This window comes from Lygodium microphyllum, chromosome 14, assembly GCF_053477565.2.
Source record: "Lygodium microphyllum isolate KBCC chromosome 14, Lygodium_microphyllum_v1.1.10, whole genome shotgun sequence".
Lineage (NCBI taxonomy): Eukaryota > Viridiplantae > Streptophyta > Polypodiopsida > Schizaeales > Lygodiaceae > Lygodium > Lygodium microphyllum.
Window position 1 is genome coordinate 374,615 of NC_141148.1, and position 14,777 is coordinate 389,391.

Below are 14,777 nucleotides of genomic sequence, written 5' to 3' on the forward strand. Positions count from 1 at the left end.
CACAACTGATTAGTCATTTTCAACACACTCCAACATCGGAGTCATTTCTCCATCTTTCAGTGTTGCCATCCGTTATCAGCTTGATCCAGGCCCTCATTGACACCTTCGGCCACGTGCAAGGACTGACCAATCATTGTATTCAGCGTTCTTTCAAAGTTCAATGCATGTTTTCTTCTTCCATTCTCTTCTTCCACTGCAATCTTTCTCCTCTTTCTTCACTGTGTTCCTCTTTTGTTGCACTCTCTCACACATCTAGGGTGGTGTTTTAGCTCTTTTGGTTGTAGCTTCTCCTCCAAGCCCCTTTCACCATCAATAAGCCAAAAAGGTTTTTGCTTCATTCTTCAAGATCTTTGTGCCCAATTCCAAGACTGCAATCAAATGTTATGTCATTAAAACCTTGTTGCACCATAGATGAGGAGGCCATGACAGAGAAGAATTCATCTATGACTTATGACAAGGACAATAATAAAGACAATAGTGCAAGCAAGAAGATGAATAGTAAGAATAACCACAAGATCCTAAGAGCACCTCCTCCAAATTCTGGAAGTGAAGTGTAGCATCCTCTCAAGTAGATGGTCTAGCAATCACACCTTAGGTCTTAAACCTTCATCTTGTTCCTCTCCTACTTCTTGGACTATTTCTTCCAAGGGCTATGGTATTATTATGATGGATCTGTTCCAATGATATGGATTTGTGCAAGGTAGCTTGTCTTTTGGTTGTGCATATCGTGCATGGGCAGCCAACACTTGTCCTTTTCCTTAGCACATCTCAATTACACACAAAATTCACCTTTCCACTCAGATGAGACTATATCCTCTTGAGGAGCAATGCCTTCTAGATTAAGGAATTCTTCGCAAACTTGAACATGCGCACTTATTGCCATTCTTGGTCACTTGAAGTGACCCAGTCGATGTAGTCTTGGACACTTTTTAGCTTCATAAATGCCAAACCATTAACTTCGGAATGAGCATGGTCAATAGTACATTGTTGGGTCAGATCCTTACCTCATTGCTTTGGCTTCACCAAAACAAGTGATACATAAACACCCCAATTGGTTTTCAATGGAGCCACTTCTAAGGTTGAGCAAGGAGTCGCTTTAGATCTCCAAAGAGCCTCTTCAACAACCTATACCAACTCTAGACTTTTGAGGCATATCAATTGGTCTCTCTATTAACAAATGACTAGATGGCTAATTCAATGATTTGTGGGGCCCACAATTTTGCAAGTCTTGAGATCTCCTGTACTAAGCAGATTCTCTATTAAAGTCCATCTCTCAATAAATTTTCCTAAGCATATTTACAAGTTACCATCATTTTGTAGACATGACTTGATTCCTATTATCTAGTTAGCCGGTTGTAAGATTTAGAGTAGTCTGTGCTTTTCTTCAGCATTTGCTGTGGATGTTCCACCTCAACTTAGTAGTCTCTTGAGATACTTAGCTTCAAGTTGTGTTTAGAGCTTGAGGACCTAGGATTGAAGCTTTTAGATTGGGCATTTGTGTTTGCTCATATGTTTTCATATTTGGATAAAAGTTTCTATTTAGTTAGTTATTAGCTAATGATGTGTGCTTCAAGACAACTCTAGTTTTAGTGGGGAAGAGCGACCAACATAGATATCTTCCCACTACATCCAGGGCTACAAGCAAAAGCAAGTAATGTTATTTAGGTTCACTTGGAAGATGTAATTGGTCGACAAGCATTCCACATGTAACACTACAATTACCACAATGGGAAAGTTCAAAAGACAAAGCTTTCCAAAAAATGGCTACAAGACTAGAGAGACAATAGGGTTTTCGAAGAGAATCTTATAGTGTGTATGACAAACACTAAGAGAAGAAAAACTCAAAAACACAAGAACGCGACAATGATGCACTAAATCAAGTTATAATAATAAAAGTTGATCTTATAAAAGTTGATATAGTGGAGCTGAATCTCAAAAGATAATTGCATTGTCCTGTCTGAATCAAGCGGTAACACTTGTGGGAATCTGCACAGTGAAGGAACAAAATGCAATCCTCTAGGCAGTGGGCTATCAAAATAATCACTAGAAAGTGAAGGACAAGTGTGAGGGAGCAAACTGCAGTCTCCTTTGATGCCGTTGAAGATGATGAAGATTATCACCAGTTGTCGAGGGAGCGAATCATAGTCCTTATTGTTAGTCTGTCTTATTTAATCATGTCATTCTATCATCTCTTGGTTGTGAGCTCCTGTCAGAGCTTGACAAAGACATTGGAGCTTTGACAGTTTAGTGTGCATTTCTGTGCGTTTCTTTCATTTTATGCACATTTCTTGTGCATTGTCTACTTTGTCAATTGTCATCTCCTCGGTTCGATGCGATGTCTTTTACACCAGCCTTATAACATTGAGGACCCGCAAGACCTTGTTATGGGAGGAGTTTTCATTGCTTGTCTTGGAGCATGATAAGCAACTCGGACATTGGGGCCTGTGGTTTTGGCTCCACTAGGGTATTTACTGCAAATACAAGTGGAGGGAAGAAGAAGGCAACGTAGGCCAAGGACAAAAAGCAAGAGAAGAAGAAACCCAAGTGCCCACATTGTGAGAAGGGCACTCATCCCAAGGAGAAGTGTTGGCAAAAGTATCTCCCTTTGAAGCCAAAGGAGGATTCGAAGCTTGCCTCAATGCGATGACATGGTTCATCTTTGTGCATGTATTTGCCAATGAGAATACATCTCTTATCACTTCCACTCAAGAGAAGCCTTGGCTCATTGATAGTGGGGTCTCTTCTCACATGACCCATAGACAATTTGGCTTCGGAACCTGAGTGCCAGATGGGACACAGTCGCCATTGGTAACAACTCTACTATTTCTATTCAAGGAGTGCAGTCTATTCCTTTATTATTAGACAGGTAGTTTTCTTCGGCCAAAGTTTTCTATCTACCAGATTTACGTTTTAACTTGTTCTCTGTTCATGGTCTTGCATGGCTTGGTACCCATGTGGTTGTTACACAAGATGCGGTGACAGTGGAGGATGTTTCTACAGGTACCGTTCTTTGGACAAGCTCCCAAGAGGGTGGGATTTACACACTCATGGCCTTAGCCACGTAGTTTTCTCACGAGCTTGGGTTGCTTTGGCATGCTTGTTATGGTTATCTTCACATTGATGTGATTAGGTGGGCTTCTCGGAAGAAGATGGCAAAGGGACTTCATGATTTCCCTAGTTGTTTGAGGAGCAAGCAACATAGGTAGCCGCATCCCTACGTTGCCACTCGAAGGCTTCTACTCCGCTTGAGTTGGTTCATGCCGACCTTTGCAACCTATGCGTAGGCTAAGTATTTGATGTCGATTATCAACAACTTCAATCTCTATATGTGGCCTTATTTTCTAGAGTACAACAGCAAAGCATATTGCTGTTTTTGGGAGTGAAAGGTGTTTGTTGAGACACAAACTACTTCCAAAGTTCGTGGCATACAAGCAAATCATGGTGGTGAGTTTACTTCTAACCTCTTTTCTCAATTTTGTAAGGATCACAGCATTCGGGTGGAGTATACCCATCCAAACATACCTTCGTAGAATGGTGTGGTGGAGCATGTGAATCAAACTATGCTAGAGATGGCCCAATCGATATTGGAGCATCAAGGTCTTCCTCATGCCCTTTGGGGTGAGACAGTGGCTACAGCAATTCACCTCCGCAACCGCTCCTTGACTTCTATGTTACAGGACATGACTCCTTACAAGGCTTTCTTTGGTCGAAAGCATTCTGTGTCTCATTTTTGTATCTTTCATTGTGATGCATTTGTCCATGTGGACAAGAAAAAGAGGAAGACAAGGCTTGAATCAAAGTCTCAAAAGCTTGTCTTTGTGGGCTATAGCACTACCACAAAGGGCTAATATGAAAGCTTGAGGTGAGCAAGGATGTGATCTTCGATGAGGCTTCAACCTCCGAAGATCCTATTGATGGTTTTATTGCAGGTGATTCTTCATCATCACCTAACCCTCCCCCACCCTCAGTTCCACCTCTTCCTTCTAGGTTGCCTCTTTGCACCCCTTTTTCGTCTTTCGCTCCTCCCCATCCTTCTCCATCCTCTACTTCGGCTTCAATACCACCTCTGACAGATGCGACTACTTCTAAGTCGTCGCATACTTCCACCTCTTTTGCCTCCCCTCCAGAGTCCTCTAGGAATGCACCTTCCTCATTTCCCTAGCTGTTTGAGGGTCAAAACTTACACCAACTCGCCCCGAAAGCCTAGTTGGCATAATTTATCATACTTTTGCCTTTGACACCTACTGCATCCTCAAGGTCCTTTGCTTGTTACCGTGAAATAATTGCTATGTGCATCACATGTGCTAAACAACCTTGCACATTTTATTGATAACTTAATCAAATGTTATCGACAAGATTAAAGTATCTCAAAATTTCACATCCCCATGACAGTATGCTTCACTCTTGTACACCAAAAAATAAGGCCATAAATAATGACTAAAGTTGTCTATAATTAGCATCAAATACTTAGCCTTCTCAAAGGAGGCCGTGCCCATAGGTTCGCAAAGATTGGTGTGCACCAACCCAAGCAGTGTAGAAGTCCTTCCAATGGCAACCTATGGATGTAGTTGCCTATGTTGCTTGCCCATCAAACAACTACGGCATAATGTGTGTGCTAAACAACCTTACACATTTGATTAATAACTTAATCAAATGTTATCAACAAGATTAAAGTATCTCGAAATTTCACATCCCCATGACAGTACGCTTTGCTCTTGTACTCCAAAAAATAAGGCCATAAATAACGACTAAAGTCGTCTATAATTAGGATCAAACACTTGGCCTTCCCAAAGGAGGTCGTGTCCATAGGTTCACAAAGGTCAATATGCACCAACTCAAGCAATGTAGAAGTCCTCCTGATAGCAACCTATGGATGTGACTACCTATGATGCTTGGCTCTCAAGCAACTACAGCATAATTTGTAAATAAGAGGGAAATTTGGAAGTCCCTCCACCATCTTCTAAGCTCGTCGGATAGCATCAATATTTAGATAACCATAACGAGCATGCCAAAGTAGCCCAAGCTCGTGGAAAGATCTCACAGCTAAGGTTGTGAGTGTGTAAAGCCCACCCTTTTGGGAACTTATCCAAAGACGGAATGCGGGTTCCAACCTGTGTAACGCCATGAACAAACAATAGGTTAAAACCTGAATCCAGCATATAGAGAACTTTGGCCAAAGAAGATTGTCTGTCTAGCAAGAAATAAATAGACCCCACTCCTTGAACATGAACAGTAGAGTTGTCACCAATGGTGACAATGCCCCCTTTGGTACTCGTGTCCTAAAGTCAATCCAATTTGTAGGTCATGTGAGAAGAGGCTCCACTATCCTTGAGCCAAGGCTTCTCTTGAGCAAAAAAAACAAGAGTTGTATCCTCCTTGACAAATACATGCACAAAGACAAACTCTCTCGTAGTGGGGGTGGCCTTCGAATTCTTTAAATCCTTCTCCTTTGGCTTTAAATGGGAGTACTTTTGGCAACACTTCTTGAGATGAGTGCCCATTCACAATGTGGGCATATGGGCACTTGGGTTTCTTTTCATTCTTCTTGTGCCATTGCTTCTTGTCCTTGGTTTGCACCTTCTTTTTCTTCCCTCCACGTGTACCTACAATAAATGCCTTGGTGGAGCCAAAACCACTGGCCCTAGCCTCTTTGAGTCACTTGTCGTCATGCTCCAAGACAAATGGTGAAAGCTCCTCCCAAAAGAGTGTCTCGCGGGTCCTCAAGGTAATGAGGCTAGTATAGACAATATCAAACCAAGGAGATGGTGACTAAGTCAGAAGAATCATAGCCATGTCCTCAAAGGATATTATCCGACCAAAAGAGGCAAGCTTACCTCTCGTGTCCTCCATCTTAGTGACGTGCTCTTTTATAGAGGAGTCATCAAGACTGACCATCTGCAACTTCTTCTCAAGGAAAATCTTGTGGGCAAATGTATTGTGTTGATACAAAGACGCAAGCTTCTTCCACACTTCCGCCATGATCTTCAACTTGTGAACATGCATAAGGACAGAATCTTGCAAACTCATAAAGAGAAAGGATCTACCTCAAGAGTTGAACCGATCCCACAAGGTTGCACAATCCATAGAAGTCCCATCTATTGGATCCTCCTTAGGATGGGAGATAGGGTCAGAAACAAGCTCCCAAAACTCTGGCCATCTCCATGAGTGACCGATTCTTCCTCTCTACAACTCTTTCTACTGTGGAGTATAAGCAATAGTGTATTGATGAACAATGCCCTTTTGCTTCAAAAAAGAATTCAGCATAGAGGACATGTATTCCCTCTCTCGGACTGAACGGAGAGTCTTCACCCTGCAGCCAGGTTGGTTTTCGACAAGTGCTAGAAAAGCCAAAAATGCATCATACACTTTAGACTTTTTCACTAATAAGTAGACCCAGCAGAAGCGAGTAAAGTCATCAATAAAAGCGACGAAATAGTAACAGCCATCCAATGACTTTGTCTACCTAGGGTCATATACATTTGAGCGCACAATTTGTAACCTGGTAGTGGCTCTAAAAGCAACATTACGGAGATACGAAAAACGATGCATTTTTCCCAAAATACATCCCTTGCATAAGTGCTTAGGAGGTCTCTCCAAGAGAAGTAAACCATCAAGCATCTGTGTACACTACAAAAGCATCAAGCTACCATAGTTTACATGCCCCATGCGAGTATACCATAACTCCACCTGTGACATAGCAAGAGTAAGAGTGGATGCTAAATAGATCGACTGATCAACTGAAAGAGCATCCAACTCATATAACCCATGACATAGAGTACGAGTCAAAACCAAAGTCATGTGTTCCTTATCTCACAATGCATCTATCATCATCAAACAAAGGTGACCTGCAAACCACACTGTGCCAAAGAAGAAATAGATAAAAAATTCTTCTTAGTACTTGGCACGAACAAGGCATCTTGCAAGCGGAGAATCGAGCCATCAATGGCTGTCAACACAATCTTCCCAATACCTCTAACAAAGCATGATGCATTGTTGGCACATTGTACAGACTTGCCAACTAGGGCTGTAATAACAGAAGCAAATAAATCTCTGCGAGATGTGATGTGCCTAGAAGCAATGCTATCAAAAAACCATGTGTCTCCATCCTCAGTAGAGCTAAATGCTCTATCAGCCCAAGAAGAGTTATAACTACATGTGTAAAAACAATAATCCTTGTCTGCAACAAAGGACGTTGACTCGGTAGCAGTGGAAGGTGCATTAGAAACAAACATCCCTAACTCTTTCTCCTTGGCTATGCTCTTTCTAGACTCAGTGATGTAGTGGCTTGGCTTCTTGCAATAGTGGTACTTGCCCTTCTTGGCTTGCGTGCCCCCTTGTTTTTTATTGCCCTGTGGAGTGCTTGAAGCCCTAGAGCTCTGCGGAGCATTCTTTGCTTGGTTGCCATTGCCCTTCTACCACGCCATAAAAGCTTGCTCAGAGGCTATAACATCCATACCTTTGTTCTTTCGTGTCTGCTCTTCCTCTAAGAGCAAACTAACTAGCTAAAGGAAAGTGAGTGGTTGTGGGGCAATCCTCATGGTGAGGTTCAAGGCCGTATGAAAGGCCAAGTATGAGGGCGGCAATGAATTCAAGGTGGTAGATATCATTTGTGCATCTGAGTAATACTCATCAACTTTCATAAGCTGCTTACGTAAGTCCTGAATTTTATTTAGGTGATCTTGCATAGAATCACTCCATCCATCTTCACTATCTCAAGCTCTTTCTTCAAGAAAGAGATGCGCATCTCGTTTTTTCTAGCAAACATTTGCTCGAAGGTTAGCTAGGCTTCTCGTGAAGAAGCTGCAGACTGAATGCGAGGAATAATAGACCGCTGAATTGCCAATGCAATCAACAACAAAGCCTGTGCATCCCGCGTATCCCATGCCTTTTGTGTTGCTAATCTCTGGGGATGTGGCTGAGCTGGAGTAAGTTGAATCTCTTGGAGTAGTAGTAGCAGGAGCTGTGGCTGAGCTGGAGTAAGTTGAATCTCTTGGAGGAATAGTAGCAGGAGCCACAAATCCGGGCCTAACTTCTTCACAGCTAACATAATCCCAAAGATTCTTTGCAATCAACACATTCTTCATCATGAAGGACCAATGTGAATAGTTGTTACCATCCAACCTATCTTCCTTGGATGCGTAAGTAAATACATCACCTCCCTAATTTGCATGATAAATAATGTTGATCGAAGAGCAAAAGAGCAATGTCTCAAGTTGGACCAACTTGGAAATCTCAAAATTTCCAGAAATTACATGATTTGCCATGATAAACAATGCTGATCAGAGAGCAAAAGAGCAATGTCTCAAGTTGGACCAACTTGAAAATCTCAGAATTTTCAGAAATTACAGCAAGTACCTTGCTATAATTAACAAATCTGAAGCATTCTCTGTCAAAACTGTTTGAAATCAGTCCAAGGTGCAATAAATGCTCAGCAGCATTGTAGATGCAAAAGCCCCAAAATTTCTTGTCCCAATGTTTGCTCAATACCCAAAAGTCCCAAATTTTTTGACCCACTTGCCAAGTAATCTCTACAGATGTACACCCCGGGCAAAATGGCATTGTTATAACTCAAATTTTTGAATTACAAAATGGTAAATGCCTCCTTTACCTCAAATGCTAGCTGGCTTGTTGCAATGGGCGGAGCTGGCGTCAGCAGGGTGGCATCAGCTGGTGGTCCAAGTGCTGCTCAAGCGGGACTGATAGGTGGCATGAACTAGAGCAGGCGGACACAAGTCATAGCTGGCGTGGACTAGAGCAGGCGATGTGGACTGGAGCAAGTGGGCGTAGGTCACAATTGGCGAGTAGGTCGCAGGCGACGCCTAGGAGCAAGGGTAGGACAGCTGGCAAGTAGGTCATAGGCGGCGCCCAGGAGTGGGGGCAAGACATCTGGCAAGGGCAACAGGTCGAGAGCAGGTTGAGGCTGGGGCAGCTGCGCTCGTGGTGGTAGGTGACTCCCCTAGTGGTAGCGAGTGTTCCCTCTGGTGCCAAGTTGTTGTGCAACGGGTCCTCTGGTGGGCAGCAGGCCTACTTGCAAACTACACTGAGCTACTGGCTTCTAACGGGCTTCTTTTGCAAGCAACAAAAGCTGTGTGCACATTGGGCTAAATGCCAAGGGGATCAGCTGGCCATAGGCTAAGTTGAGCCGAGGGCTAGCTCTAATACCAAATGTGAGAGTAGGAAGAGATCGAAGCTCAGCTGAGAGTGGAGTAGACAGTGTAGAGAGAGAGAGAGAGAGAGAGAGAGAGAGAGAGAGAGAGAGAGCACGAAACCCAATACAATAATCTGAAGTGTAAGGTGCGAGTACAAAGTACACCCTTAAACCTTAGGGTTGTAAGAGGGTGTTCACACCCGAAGTGTGTGAAACACGATAAGTGCCTAAAACTGTATGATATAGGCACATAAAATAAAGGGAATAAGTTGGGGAAAAAAACCTCTTGTAAGGAGAGTAAAAAGTGCCCCAGTGTCCTACTGAAGATCACCAACGCTCCTTTGTGACGTAGGCGTGCATTAGATGTGCCACCTGCACTCAAAAAGTTGTCGCCTACCGCCAAAAGGTTGGCGCTTGCACAAAAAGATTCTCTTGCACCAAGGAACAATCACATAGCCCAAAAATTTGTATTTCAAGAAGACCTTGAGGAGGGTGGATCAAAGGTGTCACCTTCACCTATATACTCCCACCTCATCTTGAATTCTAGCTACTAGGTCGACTCGGCACAAAACCTCTTATAGGGGCTGCATTTGCAGCATATGCACTTTGAACATTTGCATTCTAATATCTGGGCTGCTCCTTTGTGAGAAATCTCCAAAATTTGTCCTCGCTTAGGTGATGATACCATGTGAGTGCACAACGGAAGAGAAACACAAACAGAGAGAGAGAAAGAGAGAGAGGAAGCATAAAATGAAGGAAGAATATTGCACTGATTGAAGAAGAATGTTGACACAATGGGGATGGACTAATCAGTCCCTGTACGCAACCCACAACATTTATGAGGATGGCAACACCAAATACGGAGTGTTGGAGCGTTGGAGTGTCGAAGTGTGCACTTGCAAATGGAGGACTGAAGACTGAAGAGTGCATATTTGCCAAGTGGGAGAGAGAGGCTATAAATAGCCAATAAGACCAAAATCTGACCAACCTGCACTGGTCACATCAAAGAAAAGGCCATAGAAAAATCTCGGATGGGATGGCAAGAATAGTGTCCAGCAGGTAGAGGCAATCTGTGGAAAGCACAAATTGGCCTAGAAATGCACCCAAGAAACCAATGATTGAAGAAAATGCACCTAAAATTGCCAAAGCTCCTAATTCTCCCTCAAACTCTGATAAGAGCTCACAACCAAGAGATGATAGACTGACATGACTAACATAGGCAACCTAATAGCAATAAGTCATTCCCGAATTCTCAACCTTTAATGAGTTCAAATGCCAGCTCTTGTGTTACAAAAGGCTACATGACCAAGTCCACAAAAAGATCTCCCCCACATTGTCTACTTTAGAGGGGGCTTTGGTTTCCTCTTCTTTGAATGGGAAATCCGGATATGGCAAGAACTCTGAAGAAGGGAAGTTCACCACCATTGGCTCACAGAAGTTCAATGACGAAAGGGAAGCTAATGTTAGCTATGTGGTAATGAGAACCTAATGAAGAAGTAAATGTGGAAGCAACTCGGTTAGAAATGTTGTGTCCGAGCTTTAGTATGAAATATAGAGTCAATGTCAAGCAATCTTCAAAAGAAAGAGAAAATGCTAAGTTCCATTCAATTGGGCAATGCAAAAGAGGATATCCATTACCTCTATGATCCTAGTAGGTCATTTTGCAATCCTAAGTGACACCCTCAGTCCGATGCCTTGGTCTCTTTGGGATGGGACCTTTTTGTTCAGGGCTGAGCCGTCCGTTCACTCTTCTTGGTCTCCCTTTTTTTGGGCATGCAAGGGGGCATTGAGGTACCAAAACTTTACTTACCATTATCCTATTTTTTGGTATTTTTAATGCTATGATACTCTAGATAGTTGTATGACACATGATATCTTCTAGCTCCAACAATTTCTTTTAGAGGGACTCATTGCTTCGCCTGCCTTTGCATCCACTGTTGTTACCATCATCATTACCCACTTCAACTACTGGTATGCTGTTCTTTTTATGCATCTTCAGCCTGTTTCAAATGCCACGATTTGGTTATTAATATCCACATCACTAGGCTACATCAATCAAACTGTCCAACTGTTAGCACAACTTCATCCACAGCCACACAACCTGATTTGTTGCTGTTTCCACCTGTTTCCAGCCAGGCAACATCAGAGATAGCTGCATTTTCAGTCTTTCTCATCAGGTGTAGCCTGTTTTCTGCCTGGCAACTGCATGAAGCTTGCATTTTGACCAGACACAGCTGTGTTTTTAGTCATACATCTCAGACTGATATGCATTTTGCATCTATAGCAGGTCATTTGATTAGATATGCAGCATGGTACATCAGATTTCAGTCATATTCTACCCCAATTGGCCCTCAACTGCTACATAACATCACCCTCAGCTCCAATCAGCTGCATCTACGTTAATCTGGTGGTATTGCAGCACTCTCCGGCACCCTCCCTCAGCCCATTCTCACAAGGGTCAGTGGTTATTGGACATCTCTGCTAGGGTTTGCATTGAGAAGACAGAATGTACAGACGCGACAAAACAAAGCAGAATAAAAACTATTTGTAGTTGTATGAAAAAGATTGTGGTTGGTGAGTCATTGTTACAAAGGCTGCACATGTTATAGCCTCTTCTTTTTGAACTCATTTGACCTCTTGAATGCCAGGCTTACAGGTGGGCTAACCTTCAACTTAGTCAACCAATTAGCAGGTCTTCTCCACCTGGTCATTACTAGGTACCTATTAGAGTGTACAGTGGACTAATAATCCATGGGCAGAATCGGTACTTTACATACTTAGTTGTAATAAAAGAGTGAATTCAAGAGTTGATATTCATCTCTGGACTCTATCTAGTTTATTGTTCATGTGGGTCATCCAGCTGTTTGTGGGTACAAATTAGTGTACTGAAACGTCTTTCTCAATGTCCTTGTCATTGCCTGATTAAAAACATTTTTAAAGTGCAATCCGCTGTTGCAAAGACAGCATAAGAGACAATTAACCAACAAACATACATGGAAGTGTTCATGTCTATCTATATGTTGGTAGAGTGTTTTCATTTGACTTTCCCATAGGGTTCTCAGATTGAAGCTGCTATAACAATAAGTAATACAACAAACATGCAATCAATAAACTTATTAATTCAAAACTCAAAAGTCGTTGCATACCATCATGAAGTAGCCAGACTATACCTGGATTTTGGTCTGTTCTGATTTGGTGTACGGAAGTTATGTCGGACTGTACTTTTCCTTGTGATGTCATTAGGTGTGAACATTTCAAGATATGAATCTGCATGCAACGTGAAATTAGTGACCATTGCTTGATGGAAGAAAGGCTTTCGAATGTTCATTGCAATTTAAAGATGAGAGTGTACTGAATCACCCTAGCATGTAACGCAATATAAGTGATGCTTGAAAAAACTTCCTCCATTGATGAAAAAAGGGGCTTCAAAATTTCACTGCAAAGTGACTGTGTACCCAATAATTGCACTCTTCAGTGCAGCAAACCACCGATCTTTGATGCTGATGCTAAGGATGACGACATGACAGTCTAGTAAACTAAAACTAGAAAACACCAAACATCAATATACCCTAGGGGCTATTGGTAACGTTGTGGAGGCTAGCAAGGCTGTCTGAAGGCTTGGGGCTGTTGTCTCACGGGGTGGTAGGCTTGGTCCTATTGTTTCAACTTGGAAATATAAGGGGGGGAATAGGCTCTCGAGGTTCTCATGACAGCTCAGGTTGCTACACTGCAAAACACAGGAGCTAGAGAAAAGCCAGGCGATGCAGACTCCAGAGAAAGAAAAACCCAAAAAGTTCCCGACGTGTGGAGACTGGGTGGCAACTGGCAAGACTTGAACCACCAGCACCGAGTCTACCAGACGGCAAGACAACAGCTCTAAGTCTCTCTCTCTTCAAAATCCATAATAAACTCACATGAATCTAGCATTCAAAATAACATATCATAAAATACATCTAGTTTGTTGAGTACCTCATACAAAAGGTAGACTAGTTCCAATGGTCTTTTGGTGGAATCTTGTTAATCTAGAATATGTCCATGGTAGTTTAAGAGTACACATTATCTTTTCTTTTTCACATGTATTAGTGGCTAATAACGCATGCATAATCATGCTATGAAACATAACAAAAAGATTTTGGGCATGGCTAGTAGTATGGATGTGTATAGAACTCATGGGGTTGCTATGGGCATGACTATGCATGTAGCTATGCAGATGACTCTAATAAATGTATTATTAATTTGCTACATGCATAAAAATCTAGATTTTTTTATTGGCCATTAGTACATGATACCATGGCTCAACAATCCAACAAGTAGCCAACTCCAAGGCATCTTAGGAATCATCTTATCAAGTTCATTTCCATAAACCACTTTGGAATTACATAGTAGAATAAGTCGTACCTATTCTTCTTTTTGAAGGGTTATCACATAAAAGAAAAATTCTTATTCTTATCACTCTAAGAAGTACCCTCTACCTACCTCTTTGGATTTCGTAGGTCTTTCATACAAATGTTGATTCCACAAGTTTCCAATTCTATTTAAACCCTCTTTTTTCATGAAGGACCTAATCAAGGTCATAGGATTTAATTATTGCCTTCATCCTTAGAGTCCTTATGTTTTGCTTACTCTTTTGAATGTGGAATTCTCCCACTCGTGTGAGTAATCATTTCTTCTTAGTCTAGTTCTCAATCGCTTTCATATTTTCAAATAAATTAGAATACCAAAAACTTCACATACCATGAAAAGATGAATTCATTTTCTTGACAAACTTTATAAGATATCATCTTTATTTGAAACAAGTATCAATAATCCTTTGGGAAGTACAAATCATATTACACTACATTTTGATTGCAACAAATCATGAGCCTGACTTAAATTGCATCTTATCAATTCTTTAAGTTTAAAACATATACGAATAGTTAGAAATCTAAAATCCCTTTTCTTTTCCTCGAGATTCTAGATTGGTTTCAATGGTTAAGTTCTTTAATCTACATGAAAGACTTGATTAATCTATCAATTGATATTCTAGATAAATATTGGTAGAGTTTCCCATGCTCTTGGCTCTTTTTCAATTGATGAAAGGATTATATGATTAATCTAGATTTATTGAAAGCATATGATTAGAATTAATGAAGAAGTGTTAGAATTAATGAAGAAGTTATAACTTTTTCAATTGAGAGAGAGAGAGAGAGAGAGAGAGAGAGAGAGAGAGAGAGAGAGAGAGAGGTGTATTGATTACCTTTAAGGTGTTAGTGTGTGTGATATTTGAACAAGGATCCATATGTATGTGAGATTCTCGACTTCACTCTTCCTTGAGCTTATAAAAGTATGCAACCAATTGTGGTACGAGCTCTATCAAGACAATGATTCTAACCACAACTAGTAGCAAGAGTTCCACTCAAGCAATCTCTCAGCTCAAAATAACCCTTGGTAGCAACAAAAGAGTAAGGAAAAAGGAACAATAGTGAAAGAAGAGAATAGTAGTGAAGAAGAAGTACAAGGAAGAAGCCTAATATTGGAAAAGAGCAAATGCATTTTTGCAAGGCCTTCAAATAATTAATTAGTCATGATGTGATCTGCTATGAAAGTCACTAAGCATATACCCATAGAAATTGTAAAAGAGTCCCATAGA

The 14,777-nt window shown here is 41.5% G+C and overlaps 1 long non-coding RNA gene across 1 annotated transcript; it reads right to left on the reverse strand.

The window, feature by feature from the left end:
* Nucleotides 1–273: 273 nt before the first annotated feature.
* On the reverse strand, nt 274–12,606 carry LOC148025252 (uncharacterized). Its single transcript, XR_015693011.1, has 3 exons — nt 12,509–12,606; nt 12,319–12,415; nt 274–368 (listed from the first exon to the last, which is right to left on the reverse strand). It is a non-coding gene; the product is annotated as an uncharacterized LOC148025252 (long non-coding RNA).
* Nucleotides 12,607–14,777: the final 2,171 nt, after the last annotated feature.